This window comes from Haematobia irritans, chromosome 3 (assembly GCF_050003625.1).
Source record: "Haematobia irritans isolate KBUSLIRL chromosome 3, ASM5000362v1, whole genome shotgun sequence".
NCBI classification, from domain to species: domain Eukaryota; kingdom Metazoa; phylum Arthropoda; class Insecta; order Diptera; family Muscidae; genus Haematobia; species Haematobia irritans.
Genome location: NC_134399.1, coordinates 123,798,665 through 123,819,548, shown reverse-complemented (window position 1 = coordinate 123,819,548; position 20,884 = coordinate 123,798,665). Strand labels below are relative to the sequence as shown.

General features: G+C 31.4%; 1 protein-coding gene across 2 annotated transcripts in view; it reads left to right on the top strand.

Annotated features, from left to right (window-relative positions):
• Positions 1-3,086: 3,086 nt before the first annotated feature.
• The window catches only part of LOC142228861 (uncharacterized), a 116,893-nt gene continuing 99,095 nt past the window's right edge, over positions 3,087-20,884 (top strand). The window contains exons 1-2 of one of the 2 annotated variants that reach the window (XM_075299388.1): positions 3,087-3,448; positions 17,204-18,642. The gene's annotated coding sequence lies outside the window, so the exon portion shown is untranslated. Of the gene's footprint in view, positions 3,635-17,203; positions 18,643-20,884 lie in introns of both variants that reach the window. The other variant, XM_075299387.1, reaches the window with a different exon arrangement.

The window sequence follows — 20,884 nt, the reverse complement described above, 5'->3', positions numbered from 1 at the left end:
TTTTTACAAAATTTTCTATGGGAATAAAATTTTTACTAACTATTCTATAGAAATAAAATTTTTACAAAATTTTCTATAAAAATAAAATTTTGACAACATTTTCTATAGAAATAATAGTGTGACAAAATTTTCTATAGAAATAAAATTTTGAAAAATTTTTCTATAGAAACAAAAATTTTACAGAATTTTTTATAGAAATAAAATTTTGACAAAATTTTCTGTACAAATATAATTTTGAAAATTTTTTATAATCAGAAATACAATTTGGACAACGTTTTCTATAGAAATACAATTTGGACAAAATTTTCTATAGAAATAAAGTTTTTACAAAATTTTCTAAAGAAATAAAATTTTGACAAATTTTTCTATAGAAATAAAATTTTGACAAAATTTTCAATAGAAATAAAATTTTGTTAAAATTTTCTATAGAAATAAAATTTTGACAAAATTTTCTATAGAAATAAAATTTGGACAAAATTTTCTATAGAAATAAAATTTTGACAAAATTTTCTACAGAAATAAAATTTTGACAAAATTGTCTATATTTGTTATTTTGATCTCAGACCATTGCGTTGACTAAACTACAAGAGTAGCTTAACCAACAGAGGAAAATAATGTTTGTCAAATTTATTTGGGCAAATCCCTATAGACTGCAAGATGGTTGGATGGACGTACGTGTCGGAATTACTACATTCCTCATCAGCATCCTCTATGTTACCTACAGCAAATTTTCTATAGAAATAAAATTTTGGCAAAATTTTCTATAGAAGTAAAATTTTGACAAATTTTTTTATAGAATTTATATTATGTTAACAAAATTATTTATAGAAATAAAATTTTTTATAGAAATAAAATGTTGACAAAATTTTCCCACAGAAATAAAATTTTGACAAAATTTTCTATAGAAATAAAATTTTGAAAAATTTTTCTATAGAAATAAAAATTTGACAGAATTTTTTATAGAAATAAAATTTTGACAAAATTTTCTATAGAAATATAATTTTGACAATTTTTTATAATCAGAAATACAATTTGGACAACGTTTTCTATAGAAATGAAATTTGGACAAAATTTTCTATAAAAATAAAATTTTGACAAAATTTTCTATAGAAATAAAATTTTGACAAAATTTTCTATAGAAATGAAATTTTGACAAAATTTTCTATAGAAATAACATTTTTACAAAATTTTCAATAGAAATAAAATTTTGACAAAATTGTCTATATTTGTTGTTTTGATCTCAGCTTTAAAACCATTGCGTTGACTAAACTACAAGAGTAGCTTAACCAACAGAGGAAAATAATGTTTGTCAAATTTATTTGGGCAAAGCCCTGCAGGACTGCAAGATGGTTGGATGGACGTACGTTTCGGAATTACCACATTCCTCATCAGCATCCTCTATGTTACTTGCAGCAAATTTTCTACAGAAATAAAATTTTGGCAAAATTTTCTATAGAAGTAAAATTTTGACAAAATTTTTTATAGAATTTATATTATGTTAACAAAATTTTCTATAGAAATACAATTTGGACAAAGTTTTCTATAGAAATATTTTTTTTTTATAGAAATAAAATTTTGATAAAATTTTCTAGAGAAATAAAATTTTGACAAAATTTTCTAGAGAAATAAAATTTTGACAAAATTTTCTATAGAAATAAAATTTTGACAAAATTTTCTATAGAAATACAATTTTGACAAAATTTTCTATAGAAATAAAATTTTGACAAAATTTTCTAGAGAAAGAAAATTGGCAAAATTTTGATCAAAAACTTCAAAATAAAATTTTTTAAATTTGGTAGATTTTTGGTAAAATTTTCTTAAAGTTGTTGTAGATAATTTTTTGAACGAGAGTCAATGTGTCTAGCACGCTTCCTTTAGGAAATATGAGCAACAGAAGGTTTTCATATAAAAATTAGGATTTTTTAGGGTTTAGATGGAATTTTCGAAGTTTTGGGGGTGGTCATGAATTAACCTCTTTTTCGCGATAGGACGCTTAGTTTAGGAGATATTAGCAAAAGTGGGTTTTCATCTAAATTTTTCTATTTTTCAGGATTTGGCGCTTAGTTTTTCATATAAAACTCTGGAGTTGTTTAAGATTTGGGTGGGATTGTTCGTTGTTTAGAGTAATAACGAATTAACATCCTTTTGGCTTTTCGACGCTTAATTTAGGGAATAGACGCAATCGATTCTCAAAGTCATGTCTGTGAAAGGCTCAAGGAGGACTGTGAAAGGCTCAACGCAATATGGTTAATAGGCCACAAATAGTGTCCGGCTACAATGATAAATTCCTTATAACCATGTTCGTTAGAAACATCGTCTACTTTTCTAAACACATCCCGATAATAATTAAAATTCGAAGTGTAGGATATCTGAACTTCGGCGAGACCAAGCCGAAGATAAAGCCGTTCCTATGTTGCTCTTTCCGCATTGTACCAATTCATTGAGAATTTCTTTTCTTTATGGCATTCAAATCATTCTCTTTGACAAGAGGAATGAGGTTAAAACTCCAAGTATCTTTGAAGGTCGTATGACACTCTGTAGTACATACATATGCATATACCATAAATGATTTTACTAAAGACAAGCGATCCATTTGGTATGTAAGAAACATCAACGTAATGATAACAATCTGAGAAAGTTTACTATCTGCAGTAACAACAACAACAACAACAATAGCACCAACAGTAGCAGTAGTAGTGTAGTAAATCTTTCGGCGTTGACTTCGTCGTTTCATATGGTACTCTTCTCTTTCAATACAGCGCTGTGGCGCCGTAGCAAAAATAGAGACAACTAAACAATGACCCAAGAAAACTGAAGAAGCATAAAAGCAGAAGAATACAATGAAGAAAATGAGATAGATAGAACACATGTTAACTAAACAAACAACAGATGGAGCCGTTGTGCTAAACGCACAAATGAAGAGCAATGAATGCGATTAACAAATAGATGGGTGGTGGGATCACAGACGAACGATCACATTGTTGTTGCGCAGCAGCGTCGTTAACATCTACGCTGGCGCCCATCTCTAGCAAAACAACAAAATTGTCGAATGCTTTCATTGGAACACTTCAGTTTCAATTTAACACTGCTTGGCTAACAACGTCGTCACGTAGTCGATTCAATAGTGAATAACATAGTAACGAAGTGATTGAGTGACTTGTCGGCAAAAGTAGAGAAGAATAGATTTCGAGTGTCATTTACGCGTAGCGCGTTCTCGAGTGTTTGCATGAATGAATAGTGAAATTTGTTTTTCCAATACAAAACAAGAAATTCTAATGAAAATATATTGAAAATTTAAAGAGAAGAAGAAAATTGTCAAGAGAAATGGATGTGTGTACATATCTGTAGCAATAAATAAATAAAAAAAACAAACGAGGAAGAATTTTCTTAAAATTAATGTATATAAATAATAGAGTCAATAACAAAGGAAAATCGAATGAAAATAAAAGTGAGTTTCTCGATATATCCACCGAACAAGAACAAAGCTACTAAACAAGAAGATTATGGTCCATTTAAAAAACAAAAATTCTTTGCCATTTTTTTGGTTTTGTTTTTGCCCTTAAATGAGAATACGCAAGCTACCACTGCTGCTAACTAAAGCCGGTTTCTTCTGCCACTACGTCTGTGATCACAAGTAAGAAGACTTGGCTTACACTCAACTCAAAAGAACCAAACCAAAAAAAATTAAATTTAGGCAATTCTGGAACTTGTTTGTGGGTAGCAAAGATTTTGTCATTCGCTTAAGAATTTTAAGAAATTAAAATAGGGAAATGTGTTAGGAAGCTTTCTAGCTTTAAAACTAGTCTCTAGAAAATTAAAAATTATACACAAGCTATTCATGGGCAAATTAATGTCAGTTTAAATTTCCAAATTATACAAAAAAATCGAAAATAAAAAATGTTTTTCTAATTTACGGCCATTTTCATGTAGCTCCGTTAGGCTTTAACTCCCAGTTAACAGAAAGTAAATTGCAAATATCTTCTCTCCGGTTAACATTAACTGAACAATTTTCGGCAGTTAAGTTCCTAACTGGCATATGGAATATATAGGCAAAATGACAGCTAACAGGTTGGCTCATAAGTCCCCGGTCTGACACATAGATGGCGTCGCTAGTATTAAATGCATATTATTTTTATATAGTACCAAATGATTCGTGTCAAAATTTGACGTCTGTAAGCCATTAGTTTATGAGATAGAGCGTCTTTTGTGAAGCAACTTTTGTTATTGTGAAAAAATGGAAAAAAGGAATTTCGTGTTTTGATAAAATACTGTTTTCTGAAGGGGAAAAATACGGTGGAAGCAAAAACTTGGCTTGATAATGAGTTTTCGGACTCTGCCCCAGGGAAATCAACAATAATTGATTGGTATGCAAAATTCAAGCGTGGTGAAAGGAGCACGGAGGACGGTGAACGCAGTGGACGCCCGAAAGAGGTGGTTACCGACGAAAACATCAAAAAAATCCACAAAATGATTTTGAATGACCGTAAAATGAAGTTGATCAAGATAGCAGAGGCCTTAAAGATATCAAAGGAACGTGTTGGTTGGTCATATCATGCCGCGCGAGCTCACATTTGATCAAAAACAACAACGTGTTGATGATTCTGAGCGGTGTTTGCAGCTGTTAACTCGTAATACACCCGAGTTTTTCCTTCGATATGTGACAATGGATGAAACATGGCTCCATCACTACACTCCTGAGAGTCCAATCGACAGTCAGCTGAGTGGACAGCGTTCGGTGAACCGTCTCCGAAGCGTGGAAAGACTCAAAAGTCCGCTGGCAAAGTAATGGCCTCTGTTTTTTGGGATGCGCATGGAATAATTTTTATCGATTATCTTGAGAAGGGAAAAATCATCAACAGTGACTATTATATGGCGTTATTGGAGCGTTTAAAGGTCGAAATCGCGGCAAAACGGTCCCATATGAAGAAGAAAAAAGTGTTGTTCCACCAAGACAACGCACCGTGCCACAAGTCATTGAGAACGATGGCAAAAATTCATGAATTGGGCTTCGAATTGCTTCCCCACCCACCGTATTCTCCAGATCTGGCCCCAGCGACTTTTTCTTGTTCTCAGACTTCAAAAGGATGCTCGCAGGGAAACAATTTGGCTGCAATGAAGAGGTGATCGCCGAAACTGAGGCCTATTTTGAGGCAAAATGGTATCAAAAAATTGGAAGGTCGTTATAATCGTTGTATCGCTCTTGAAGGGAACTATGTTGAATAATAAAAACGATTTTTGACAAAAAAATGTGTTTTTCGTTTTTAGACCGGGGCTTATCAGCCAACCTGTTATGTCCATAATACCGCTTAAAAGATCGTTAGTTAACGGAGCGCTTCAGTGTACGTTAAAGCCATATTTCTGTAATTACCTTGAACAAATCCATCGGAATTGGACTGCCACTATGAGGATTATTTAAGTGGCGAAATTATTTTTTTTGCTTTAAACGTGCTTTATGTGACCGTTCCGGGTCATAATTAACGCCCCAAATATTTAGCAGATCTTTGTTTATGGTCCCTCTTGACAGTTTTGCCTCCAACGAACTTTTGTTTTAGCTCAAACAACAACTTTAACTACAAAATAAAAATTAGTTGGTCTAAAATTTCGTTTCTCAGAAAATTAATTATTTATTTGCCGGTAAGGTAGCAAAGATTTTTTTCTCTGGTTGACAATCGTGCTAAATTTACTCGCGAAGCGGAAGAATTCCAAGACTACGGAGTACGGAACAAAGCTCTACACCCAGAGAAGGAATATGATCACCTCAACCATGTTTCAAGAGCAAAATGTTATTTTTGAATGGTGACCATGTAACATGTTTGTCGCAACCATGTTATTTTCTCGGAGATTATGTGTCTGATTTCGGCAAGCATATTATTTTTGGCGAGAAAAGAACATTTTTGCCATAAACATGTTACATGGTCACCATCCAAAAATAACATTTTGCTCTTGAAACATGGTTGAGGTGATCATATTCCTTCTCTGCGTGTACATATTTTTATACTTGACCGGTTTGCCGTTCGTAGACGCTTAAATTTTCTTACGTCCTCCCAGTAAGATCGCTTAGAATATACATTCAGTTCATTGTGAAACCACATCGTTGAGTTCTAACATTCAAACTCCAAACAATCTCAGGTGTTGTTTCTGGTTCTTTTGAGAACCGCCACCACTTCGTTTGACAACGCTACCAGTATCATTATAACAATTTATGGAGCGATACACGAGTATTTTGCTATCTTTGAGGTGTTTGAAAATTCGTTGCTTTCTCCAAAATTAAAATTTTGGCACCAGCGAACCACTTTAACAACAATAGAAAACTTCATTGAACTACAATTTCGTATCCAAAAAAAGAAAGCTCTGTGAGGTCGACATATTTTAATACTGAATCAAAGAATTTAAAGAACATACGGATCTCCCAGATAAATTTTTACAATTATAACGTTGCATGTACTGTCTAAAAATTTTTTCTGATGAAAGGAAAAATATATGTGATTCTAATTCAAGAATATAGAGAAAAACAATGCACAAAGGTTCATGGATTCAAACCCAGTTCGAACAAACACCGGTAGCTTATGCGGTAGCTTATGAACTCTCAGTAATGCTGCTAACATTTGTAATAATGCAGTTCTTATAACTTCTCATGTCAAATTAATTGAAACATTTTTTCGAGTGTATAACACAATTTAGAAAATATGAAGAGCAGCAGCAGCAACAACGCAAATTCTGTAAACAATAAGAACCAAACTTAACTGGTTTCATGAAGACGGATACAAAGAGACAAAGGCGAAAAACACAGTCACCAAAAAAACGCGAAATACAATTGTTGTTAGTTGATCAGGGTCGTCATTATCATCCAATCATGTATCCAAGTTTCCACCATGCGTCTATATACCACAATATCTGATATCTCATACTCTTCCAGACAAAGCAAACCGCAAAAGTAGTTTCTTCTAATGTTTCGTCTAGCAGCCATGCTTTTTTTGTGCTACAGACAAAAGGGTTTTCAAAAATTACCTACAATGTCAAAGTTTGTCATTAATGGGTTTGTAGTAATGGTCGATTTGGACCCAATGGAAAATATAAATAGATTTAAGAGTACATAATTTTCAAAACTGAATTTGAATCAAGCTAGACTATAAACTTCTTTTAGGCCGAGGACAAAGATTTCTTAAAGGGTGATACCGTCAAAATTTGGTCAAGGGAAAACGCGTGTAAATCGGTGAAATCGTTTATTTAAAAAATCAAATTAAATTTCTTGTTCAAGTTCAATTAGTATAAAATTCAGGAAAAATATTCAGTTAGGCTTTCGCTTTTCCAAATCCGAATTGCCGGGCCTCACGCTTGACACCGGCCATCAGATTTTGTACAGCCACCTTGTCCACCTTCTTCGCCGCAGAAAGCCAGTTTGCCTTGAACAGCTGCTCGTCCTTAGCAGTTTTTTTGGTCTTCTTTAGGTTCCGCTTGACAATAGCCCAGTATTTCTCAATTGGGCGGAGCTCTGGCGTGTTGGGAGGGTTCTTGTCCTTGGGAACCACCTGCAAGATGGCAAGATGTCAAATCCGACCAAAACAGTACGGAACAACCGTGTTTCTTCAGGAAAGGCAGCAGACGTTTATTCAAACACTCTTTCACGTAAATTTCTTGGTTGACAGTCCCGGAAGCTATGAAAATGCTGCTTTTCAAGCCACAGGTAGATATGGCTTGCCAAACCAGATATTTCTTTGCGAACTTTGACAGTTTTATGTGCTTGAAAATATCTGCTACCTTTCCCCTTTTGCCATATAAAACTCCTGTCCCGGAAGCTTCTTGTAGTCGGCTTTGATGTAGGTTTCGTCGTCCATTACCACGCAGTCAAACTTCGTCAGCATCGTCATGTACAGCCTCCGGGATCGCGCTTTTGCCGTCGTATTTTGTTTATCATCGCGATTTGGAGTCACTACATTCTTGTAAGTCGATAGTCCGGCTCGTTTTTTGGCTCGATGCACGGTTGTAGACGATACACCCAGCTTATTTGCGGCATCTCGGAGAGAGAGGTTAGGGTTTCGCTTGAAACAACCGGCAACTCTCTTTGTCGTCTCAGCGGCTTCCGGTTTTCGATTTCCCCCCGATCCAGACTTCCTGGCTGTCGACAAACGTTCCCCAAACACTTTAATTACATTTGTAACGGTTGATTTGACAACTTTTAGCGATTTTGCCAGCTTTGCGTGCGAGTAGCTCGGATTTTCGCGATGCGCGAGCAAAATTTTGATACACTGCTCTTCTTGCTTGGACGGCATTTTGACAACTGAAGGGTGAATTCCAAAATCAAAATACACACACACACCTTCAAAATGGGGGGTGTTCAGGTTTTTTAAATACAAAATTGAAAGAAATACGTCAAGTTTATATTGACCAAATTTTGATCGTATCGCCCTTTATCCTAAAAATACACATGCGATTTTTCTTAGCATAAAAGAGACATTTTTCTAATATAAAGTTTTTTTTCTTTATTACACCCTCCACCATAGGATGGATGTATATTAACTTTGTCATTCCGTTTGTAACATATCGAAATATCGAGTCGATCTATGCATGTCCGTCCGTCGACTTGAAACTTGGCACAAGAAGTTGTTATTGATGTAGATCGGATGGTATTGCAAATGGGTCATATAGGTTTACTTTTACGTATAGCCCCCATATAAACGGACCCCCAAATTTGGTACATTGTATTGGTATATGGTCTCTAACAAACAGGCAAAAATTTTCCATATCGGCCCATATTTATATATAGCCCCCATTTGTTAAATCGATCCCCAGATTTGGCTTGCGGATCCTCTAAGAGCAGCAAATTTCATCCAATCCGGATGAAATTTGGTACATTGTATTGGTATATGGTCTCTAACAACCATGCAAAAATTGGTCCACATCGGTCCATAATTATATATAGCCCCCATATAAACCGATCCCCAGATTTGGCTTGCGGATCCTCTAAGAGAAGCAAATTTCATTTAATCAGGCTGAAATTTGGTACATGGTGTTAGTATATGGTCTCTAACAAACATTTTTCTAATATAAAGTTTTTTTTTTCTTTATTACACCCTCCACCATAGGATGGAGGTATATTAACTTTGTCATTCCGTTTGTAACATATCGAAATATCGAGTCGATCTAAGCATGTCCGTCCGTCGACTTGAAACTTGGCACAAGAAGTTGTTATTGATGTAGGTCGGATGGTATTGCAAATGGGCCATATAGGTTTACTTTTACGTATAGCCCCTATATAAACGGACACCCAAATTTGGTACATTGTATTGGTATATGGTCTCTAACAAACATGCAAAAATTGGTCCATATCGGCCCATATTTATATATAGCCCCCATTTGTTAAATCGATCCCCAGATTTGGCTTGCGGATCCTCTAAGAGCAGCAAATTTCATCCAATCCGGATGAAATTTGGTACATTGTATTGGTATATGGTCTCTAACAACCATGCAAAAATTGGTCCACATCGGTCCATAATTTATATGTAGCCCCCATATATACCGATCCCCAGATTTGACCTCCGATCCCCAGATTTGACATCCGATCCGGTTGAAATTTAGTACGTCCTGTTAGTATATAGTCTCTAACAACCATGCAAAAATTGGTCCACATCGTAATTATATATAGCCCCCATATAAACCGATCCCAGATTTGGCTTGCGGATCCTCTAAGAGAAGCAAGTTTCATCCAATCCGGCTGAAATTTGGTACATTGTATTGGTATATGGTCTCTAGCAACCATGCAAAAATTGGTCCACATCGGTCCATAATTACATATAGCCCCCATATAAACCGATCCCTAAATTTAATTTGCGAAGCCTCAAACAGAAGCAAATTTCATCCGATCCGGCTGAAATTTGGTACATGGTATTGGTATGTGGTCTCTAACAACTATGCAAAAATTGGTCCATATCGGTCCATAATTATATATAGCCCCCATATAAACCGATCCCCAGATTTGGCTTGCGGATCCTCTAAGAGAAGCAAATTTCATCTAATCAGGCTGAAATTTGGTACATGGTGTTAGTATATGGTCTCTAACAAACATACAAAAATCGGTGCATATCGGGCCATAATTATATATAGCCCCCATATAAACCGATCCCCAGATTGAAGGAGTAAAATTCATCCGATCCGGTTGAAATTTGGTACATTGCGCTAATATATGACCATGACAAAATTGGTCCGTATCGATCAATAGTTATATATAGCCACCAGATAAGCCGATCGCCAATCACAGAAAGATCACGATTGCCACTCGAGTCAAAAATAATCAACCAAAATTTTATTGCTATAGAAAATTTTTTCAAAATTTTATTTCTATAGAACATTTTGTCAACATTTTACTTCTTTAGGAAATTTTGTTAAAATATAATATCTATGGAGAATTTTGTGAATTTTTTTTTATAGAAAATGTTGTCACAATTTTATTTCTGTAAAAAAGTTTGTCAAAATATTATTTCTATAGAAAATTTATGAAGAATATTTTGCAAAATCTTCCAAAACACCAAACAGTAAAAAATCTGTCATTTTTGGTAGACTCGTGTTCATAATTGTATATAGCCCCCATATAAAGCGACCCCCATATTTCAATGCTGGCTCTATAATTCCCGCACAAAAGTTCATATCGGTTCGTAATTATTTCTTCCCTATATATACCGGTCAAGAACCTTTTTTTTCTAATATATATCCCGCATGGACTAACTTACAATTTATAAGATGATGTAAAGACGTTTTAAGATGCCTTACCGTCGGACGCAACCCAAATAATTCAATTTTTGGATAACCGTCTTTAGTAGAAGTTTCTACACAAAAAAAATAATACATTTATTTTATGAATAGTGTTCACAACAATTTTCCAAACACGGGATTCACAAATTATATGAAAACAATTCATAAAATCAAAAATACAGGTTTTCATTGATTATGAATGTGTACATAATATGAATGGAATTTTTAATATTACAAATAAAGTATACATATGTTTGTCATTGAAAAATATGTACCTTTACATAATATGTACTAAAAACGTCATGCATTATATGCAACTTTTAATTTTTTTCTCCTGATTCTTAATGCCTGCATAATTGGTCAAAATGTATGAACACATTTATTAAAACCCGCATTAAAGTCCAGCCAGCAAAGAATATACTTTTATAATATTTTATATTATTGAAAAACATGAGCACCAACGCCTCCAGTTAATATTGTTTTTTCGTCATTTTTTTTTTTACAGCAATAAAAAATCTTCAAATCGCAACGGCGACTCAAACTGTACTGAAAAACTCAAATACATCAAACTCGCGTGTTACCTTCAAAACGTTATGTTTCGTTTTTTGTTGTCTCGTACTATATGCTTGTTTTGTATACATATGAGAGTGACTCTATGTTGTGGCTCTCTCACTCTAAGAGAAAACCAGTATTTTTGATATATTAAGTAAAATTTCATTAATTTTATGAAACCGTCTCTATATATTATTAAAAGATTCATAATTTCAAAACAAGTATTTATGAAAACAATACATTATGTAAGTGTACACATTTTTTATGAAAAAGTCCATAAATTTATAAAAATGTACAAATTCATATTTTATTTTTTGTGTGTACGCAATCCACGGTGGATGGTACATAAGATTCGGCCTGGCCGAACTTACGGCCGTATATACTTGTTATTATTAATAAAGCTATTCACGTACAAACAAACAAACGGATACTTCAAAGTAAAAAATGTTTTCTTAATTCCAAAAAAAAAACCTTAAAACCAAAAATGCTAAATCCTCAAAATAAGTCTTAGCCTATATTTAAAGCGTTTTTATCTTAAATCTAAAGATTCAATATTTCGATTAATTTAAAAACGATTTCTTTAAATCAAAAATGTGTTTTTTACTTTAAGGAAAATTTGCCTTGGTTCAAAGACATGCATCTTTAATAGAGGGACGAAAATTTTCGAAATTTGTGTCCTAAATTTAACAAACACCTATTGAGATTTATTTTAATAAATAATTATTTTTTCAGTGTATTTACATATTCATTGTACGGTATAAAATTTGGTTAGCGAACTTTGATGTAAAAGAGCTTCATGAATTTGAGAGTGTCTTCTAATTAAATGAAGATTCTAATTTAAAAACAATTTTGATATACATGTTTGCACTTTTGATGAGACCTACATACAGACAATTTGTGAATAATTACATAGTCAATTAATGGGTTCGTTGGAGTATTCCACAACTCTGTGAAAGGTTTGTGTAATAAAATTTCATCAGTTTTGCCAAGGAGAATTGCGAATAATATGCCACTACACACATGGCATCTTCCATGTGTCGATAATGTGAAAAGAAACCAAACCAACAACTATTTCAAACCATGGCAAATAGAATTAGACAAAACAACAAACAAATACTTGCTAAGCAGCTCAGGCATAAACGATAAAAAAAAAACAGAAATAGAGAAACACCTTAAGAAGACGAATTCGAAAATGAGCCATAGCCGCAACAAAAGAATGAACCATGTTAACATTCGCTAGCGTCATTCAGCATTTCAGGAAACGACAATCGAGGAGAACGAACAAAAGACGATATAAAGTTTGCCATTTGTTTTTGTCTTTGTTTTTATTGTTGTAGGCAACTAATTCGCATAATAACGGCCCCAACAGTTTATTGGCCTACAACAAACACACCATGCGGTACACAGAGAGCTGAAGTCTCTGTTGCCGGTAAAATGAATAAGCCGGCATTTAGAAAGTTCTCCGTTTTGAAATTACAAAACAGCATGAAATTCTCAATGAACACATCTTTTAATTCAACTTTAATTATTTATTACTATTTCAAATGAATTAACAATGTCGATAATTTATAATTCTACAATGGCATCAATTCTACATAGGGAAAAAAGAGTTTGCAAACCGTCTCAAAAATTGTCGTTAGTTGTAGACGCTAGAGTCGAACACGTATTTACACCGAGAAAAAAGTGGGTGGGTTCACCCCATGAAATATTTACTAAAAACTTCTCCTGCACACAAAACATTTTTCCAGATACCGCGGCCACTATGTGGCTTAATGTGCTGTACCAATACTTATGTGTGGCACTGTATGAGTTAAATTTAAATTGAGCTTATATTTTAAAGACATATTTGAGGGAAAAGTATAAAAAAAGGATTCGTTCTTGGGACCAAACAATTTCCCATAAATGTGAGCAACATACACACGCAAAGAAAAAAACGTTTGGAAAACGTGTACCGAAAACGTTTTTCTTTTGTTAGAGTTTTTTGAATTGCTTCGAAAATTATACACTTTTCTCACCAAAAAAAATTCGTTTGTTACAAAATTTTTATTTTTTCAATAAAAAAAGTTAGTTTTGAAGCAACAACACAGTCCATTTCGTTTATATCAAACACTGTTCTTTTCTGACTTTAGGTCTTTAATAAAACACATTTTACAGTTCATAGTAAAAATTTAATATAGTAGAATGTAATGTTAAACATTTTTTCGGAATCTTCCGACAATATCTGGAATATATGTAAAAAAAAACTTTGGTCGAAGCAGGGATCGAACCCACGACCCTTGACATGCAAGTCGGACGTAGCAACCACTGCTGCACGGTGCCCAACTAAATGTATTTTTCTGTTAAATAAAGTTTGTTTAACCGGCTCGTGGGCGCCGCAAGCTATGTTACATAAATATAACGTATATGGGTAATTGTCTATTGATGACAATAACGGCTACATAGCTCAGTGGATAGTGTGTTGGCTTACAAATTGCATGGTCCGCGTTTCGATTCTCCGTCCAGGCGAAAGGTAAAAAAATTAAAAATTTATAAAATCGTATAATTTCTTCTACATTGTTTGTATTACAGAAAAAGGTGCTAAGAACTAAAAAACTTCGTGGAAGTCAGAAAGATGTGAGGGAAAATACAGATTTTTTGTTTTTTGAGTTAGTCTTTATGAAATTGTTTTTACATCCTGGAAAAGAATAAAAAAGTATATACTTTTCTTCCAAATACACTTCCTTTCAGCGAAAAGCAAATGAGAAACGAACTCTGTTTGTCTAAAATTTCGTTTGGGAGGAAAGAATTATTTTTTTGCGTACAAAGAGTTCCTCATTTTCCAAGAACTGAAACGACAGTTACTACAGTTGGTAGAATTCTACCAAAAATGGTACATTTTTTACTGTTTGGTAGATTTGTAGAATTATTGATGTTTTGGTGCAAAATATTCCTCTCTAAAAAATTTTCTATAGAAATAAAATTTCGAAGAAATTTTCTATAGAAATTAAATTTTGACAAAATTTTCTATATACATAACATGTTGGCAAAATTTTCTATAGAAATGAAATGTTGGCAAAATTTTCTATAGAAATAAAATTTTGGAAAAATTTTCTATAGAAATAAAATTTGACTAAATTCTCCATACACGGATGAAAAAGACTGTTTTTCATATGTTTGGCTATAAACATTATATGTTTGGAACACAAATTTTTAAACACAATATTTTTGAGTGCAAGCATATAATGTTCATAAACCAGCATAACATGTTTGGGACATATATGTTAATATGTTAGAACATATTATGTTTGGGACATAAAATGTTTGTAAATATAATATGCTTGGATGCAAACATATATTAATTTAGAAATAGCCTATAAACATATATGTGTTTAGTAGCTTGGAGCGTTATTTAACAGGGAGCGATATTAAATTAAGTTGGTGGTTGTTGCTTGTTATTACAAAATTAACATTTTATTTTTCCTTGGGCAATTGATCAGCTACTTCTTTGATCCTTACAAACTGTGTGGTCCGCTGTTCGAATCCCCGTCCGGCAAAAGGTAAAATTAAAATAAAAAAAAATCATAAAATTGAATAATTTCTTCTACAATGTTTGTATTACAGAAAAAGGTGCTAAGAACTAAAAAATCACGTGGAAACAAAATTTTGAGTATTCAGGTCGAAAACCTATGTTGTTAGCACCTATATTACCTGTTTATTTTCATAATTCATTATGACTGTAAATATATAAATAAATAAATAAAATTTTGAGCACAATATTGTTTGGGAGAATTTTTTTTAAGCATATAATATTTTTGGGTGCAAAATGCTTCCAAACATATTATATGTTCACATAATAACATATTGTTTTTTGGAAGACAACATTATTGAATTTGGATGCAAAAATACAAAATGTTTGGAACTTAGACTACCCAAACATATATTGTTTAGACCAATATGCTTTCAAACATATTATATATTGGAAGAGATCAAACATATAAATGTTTGGGCAATACCCAAAAATGTATATGCTTGAAGCAAAATATGTTTGGGAGTATATGTTACAGAAGCGATTTTTTGTGAGGGTGTAGACATACAATTTTGGGATTTTTTTTTTTGGTAGATTGGTAGATTTTTTGGTGTTTTGGTAGATTTTGCGAAATATTCCTCACTAAAAAATATTCTATAGAAATAAAATTTTGGCAAAATTTTCTATAGAAATAAAATTTTGGCAAATTTTTTTATAGAAATAAAATTTCGAAGAAATTTTCTATAGAAATAAAATTTTGGCAAAAATTTTTTATAGAAATAAAATATCGAAGAAATTTTCTATAGATTTTGGCAAATTTTTTTTAAAGAGATAACATTTTGACAATATTTTCTATAGAAATAAAAATTGGCTAAATTCTCTATAGACATAATTTTTTTTTGTTTGGTAGATTGGTAGAATTTTTGATGTTTATATAGAATTTGCGAAATATTCCTCTTTAAAAAATTTTCTATAGAAATAAAATTTTGGCAAATTTTTTTATAGAGATAAATTTTTGACAAAATTTCCTATAGAAATAAAATTTTGTCAAAATTTTTGTAGAGATAAAATTTTTTTATGGAAATAACATTTGGCAAAATTTTCTATAGACATACAATTTTGGTAAAATTTTCTATAGAAATAAAATTTTGTCAAAAATTTTCTATAGACATAAAATTCTGGCAAAATTTTCATAGAAATAAAATTTTGACAAAATTTTCTATAGAAATAAACCTTTGACAAAATTTTTTATAGAAATATAATTTTGACAAAATATCCTTAAAAATAAAATTTTTACAAAATTTTTCTATAGAAATAAAATTATGACAAATTTTTCTATAGAAATAAAATTTTGGCAAAATTTTCAATCGAAATAATGGTTTGAAAAAATTTTCTATAGAAATAAAATTTTGACAAAATTTTCTATAGAAATAAAATGTTGAAAAAATTTTCTATAGAAATAAAATTTTGACAAAATTTTCTGTAGAAATAAAATTTTGGTAAAATGTTCTATGGAAATAAAATTTTGATAAAATTTTGTATAGATATAAAATTTTGACAAAATTTTCTCTAGAAATACAATTTTGACAAAATTTTCTCTAGAAATAAAATTTTGACAAAATTTTCTACAGAAATAAAATTTTGATAAAATGTTCTATAGAAATAAAATTTTAACAAAATTTTCTATAGAAATAAAATTTTGACAAAATTTTCTATAGAAATAAAACTTTGACAAAATTTTTTATAGAAATATAATTTTGACAAAATATCCTTAGAAATAAAATTTTTACAAAATATCCTTACAAATAAAATGTTGACAAATTTTTCTATAGAAATAAAATTTTGGCAAAATTTTCAATCGAAATAATGGTTTGAAAAAATTTTCTATAGAAATAAAATTTTGACAAAATTTTCTATAGAAATAAAATTTTGACAAAATTTTCAATAGAAATAAAATTTAGACAAAATTTTCTATACAAATAAAATTTAGACAAAATTTTCTATACAAATAAAATTTTGAAATAAAATTTTGACAAAATTTTCTATAGAAATAAAATGTTGACAAAATTTTCTATAGATATAAAATTTTGACAAAATTTTCTATAGAAATAAAATTTTGGTAAAATTTTCTATAGAAATAAAATTTTGACAAAATTTTCAATAGAAATAAAATTTGGCCAACATTTTTGATAGAAATAAAATGTTGGCAAAATTTTCTTTAGAAGTTTTTTTTTGTTTGGTAGTTTTCCGTGAAACAATCCTAAATTTGGGGGAACATTTCCAACTTGGCAACACTGTTTGCACCAACCGAGAACATTGTCTTTCTAACTCTAAGTTATGATTCTTTATATGTATATGTTAGATGCTTTTGTAATTAATTTTTGCAAATTTTATTTGCAGATTTAACGGAAGAACGTCTCTACTACTACTATATATCAGACAACTGTAAACTTTAGTTTGGCTGCTTGGGTATTTTCACGATTTTACAAAAAACAAAAAACAAAAATTAACAAGGGCAAAGTAGCGAGACGAAGATATACTGTAATGCAACATAAAACGTTGTCTCGTTTGAATATCAATAAAATCAAAAGACGTTACCGCATGAGTTTAATAGAATTTAATGAAAATAAATTCATCGGAAATCAACAACATTTGGCACAACAGCAAAAACAATCACCGCAACCACAAAAACAGCAGAAACGGTCCATAAACTAACGTTAAGTGATGCAAAAATTTTGATAAACATACGATTGAGGAGGAGGGAAATCCATAAAGAAAAACAACAGCATATACAAATGCGAAGATACACATAAACACACATACACTAACTGATTTACAGCCCCCATACACATAGATGTTAGGTTGACCCAAATAAACTCACAAATAGTATTTTGTAATAACAACAACAACAACAACGCCAACCAGAGGCCCAACATCACCGAGAACGACAATAACACCACAGCCGCCAATTGTAACAAAAACACCGCCGCCACAAACACCACAAAAAATAAAACGCCAGTTTGCAATAAACCTAAAAACGAGAGCCAATATTGCAACAAAAGTGCAATAACCCATCCGGCCGAATAGGTCTATAAACTCTATACACGAAGTGTGCCTGCCAAACGGGGAAGAGCGATCAACGCTCTACGAGCTGCAAAGGGTGTTCTTGGTGTTTTTGTAATATGGTAAAAAGATCATCAAAACATCAGCTAAATAAAACGAAATAAACATAAAAATAGAGCACTAAGGCAGCGAAGAGAACGCGACATAAACAAAAACACAAAATTAGATTTTCTATGGAGAATAGAGTCGTCAGTCACTTTCAAACAACATCAGGCAAAATTGCACATCGACATCGGCAACATTGTGATCACAATCATCAACGCCAACAACAACGACAACACCATTTGCTTAATTAACTCATTCACATTTGGCGGGGAAATTATTCGTCTAGAGCATAAAAAAAAACCGAGAACATTTCCTCATACAGTTTTCCCTCTATCTTTTTAAAAACGAAACGAAAACAAAAATATTTTTAAATTTCCCCAAAAATAAACAAGAAAAACGCGAGAGCATTGAGTGAAAATTTGTCTTTGAAAGATCAAAGAACCATTGGGACAAATTATAAAATTTTTAAATAAGAAACACAAAATTAAACAATACAAAAACCGAAACTGCCTACCGCCAATAATTGCAATAAGTGACTTCTTCCTGACATTTGACTTCCAGTGCACTGCAGCAATTGTGACGTAGCACATAAGAGTTCTTTGTCTTCTAGTCTGTTTATTCAAAGGAAAAAAATCTGCCACAACAACAGTCAATACCTGAGACAAACAAAAGTGAGTATCATGTAATTGCCTATTCATAAACAAAATCATATTTTTTATCTTATTGTTTATAATTCTACTGCGACAAGCAAATGACGATTCGCAAATATAAATAATTTATGTATATAGTATTATCATGGAATATACAAAACAGTTGGGGACAAAATACAGGCAAAAAAATAATTCTTTCCTCCCAAACGAAATTTTAGACAAACAAAGTTCGTTTCTCATTTGCTTTTCGTTGAAAGGAAGTGTATTTGGAAGAAAAGTATATATTTTTTTGTGATAAACGTTTATTCTTTTCCAGGATGTAAAAACAATTTCATAAAGACTACCTCAAACAAATTTTTTTTCTAGCTAATTGCATTTTCACTCACATCTTTCTCACTTCCGCGAAGTTTTTTAGTTATTAGCACCTTTTTCTGTAATACAAACAGTGTAGAAGAAATTGTACGATTTTATAAATTTAAAATTTTTTTTTACCTTTCGCCTGGACGGAGAATCGAAACCATATAAGTTATATTTACATAGCATAGCTTACGGCGCCCACGAGCCGATTAAACAAAGTTTATTTAACAGAAAAATACATTTAGTTGGCCACCGTGGAGCAGTGGTTGCTACGTCCGACTTGCATGCCAAGGGTCGTGGGTTCGATGCCTGCTCCGACCAAAGTTTTTTTTTACATATATTCCAGATATGGTCGGAAGTTTCCGAAAAAAATGTTCAACATTACATTCTACTATATTAAATTTTTACTATGAACTGTAAAATGTGTCTTATTAAACACCTAAAGTCAGAAAAGAACAGTGTTTGATATAAACGAAATGGACTGTGTTGTTGGTTCAAAAACAACTTTTTTTATTGAAAAAATAAAAATTTTGTAACAAACGAATTGTTTTTTGTGATAAAAGTGTATACTTTTCGAAGCAATTCAAAAAACTCTAACAAAAGAAAAACGTTTTTGGTACACGTTTTCCAAACGTTTTTTTTTTCTTTGCGTGTATATGTATATTAATGTAGATTTTCAAATAATAATAATATGAAATGTAGAATATTTAAAATATACAATAAAGTTGGGTAAATTTAGTCATTGAGAATAGCAATATTGACAAGAAATAAGTAGTAATAAAATTAATGAAAAATAAAATTTTGCACAAAGTTTCTATAGAAATAAAAATTTCCAAAAATTTTCTATAGAAATAAAATTTTGCAAAAATTTTCTATTAGGTCGAAAACCTTAGTTGTTAGTAACTTTATTTTATATTTATTTTCATAATTTATTATAATTTTAAATAAAATAATAAAAATAAAAATTTTCTATAGGAATAAATTTTTGCCAAAATTTTATATAGAAATAAAATTTTGAGAAAAATTTCGATAGAAATAAAATTTTGAGAAAATTTTCTATAGAAATGAAATTTTAACAAAATTTTTTAAAGAAATCAAATTTTCACAAAATTTTCTATAAAAATGAAATTTTAACAAAATTTTCTATAGAAATAAAATTTTGACAGAATTTTCTATAGAAATATGGGAGCCACCGTGGTGCAATGGTTAGCATGCCCGCCTTGCATACACAAGGTCGTGGGTTCGATTCCTGCTTCGACCGAACATCAAAAAGTTTTTCAGCGGTGGATTATCCCACCTCAGTAATGCTGGTGACATTTCTAAGGGTTTCAAAGCTTCTCTAAGTGGCTTCACTGCAATGTGGAACGCCGTTCGGACTCGGCTATAAAAAGGAGGTCCCTTGTCATTGAGCTTAATATGGAATAGGGCAGCACTCATTGATAAGAGAGAAGCTGAATAGTCTAAGTGAGCCTGATACTTCGGGTTGCCACCTAACCTAACCTAACCTTCTATAGAAATATAATGTTGTCAAGATTTTCTATAGAAATAAAATTTTGACAAGACTGTCTAGAGAATTAAAACTTTTGACAAATTTTTCTATAGAAATAAACTTTTGACAAAGTTTTACTATAGAAAAAAAAAAATGACAAAATGTAGCTATAGAAATAAAATTTTGACAAAATTTCCTATAGAAATAAAATTTTGAGAAAATTTTCTATAGAAATTAAAATGTCCACAATTTTTTATACAAATAAAATAAAATGTTGACAAAATTTCCGATAGAAATAAAATTTTGACAAAATTTCCGATAGAAATAAAATTTTGACAAAATTTTCTTTAGAAATAAAATTTTGACAAAATTTTCTTTAGAAATGAAATTTTGACAAAACTTTCTATAGAAATGAAA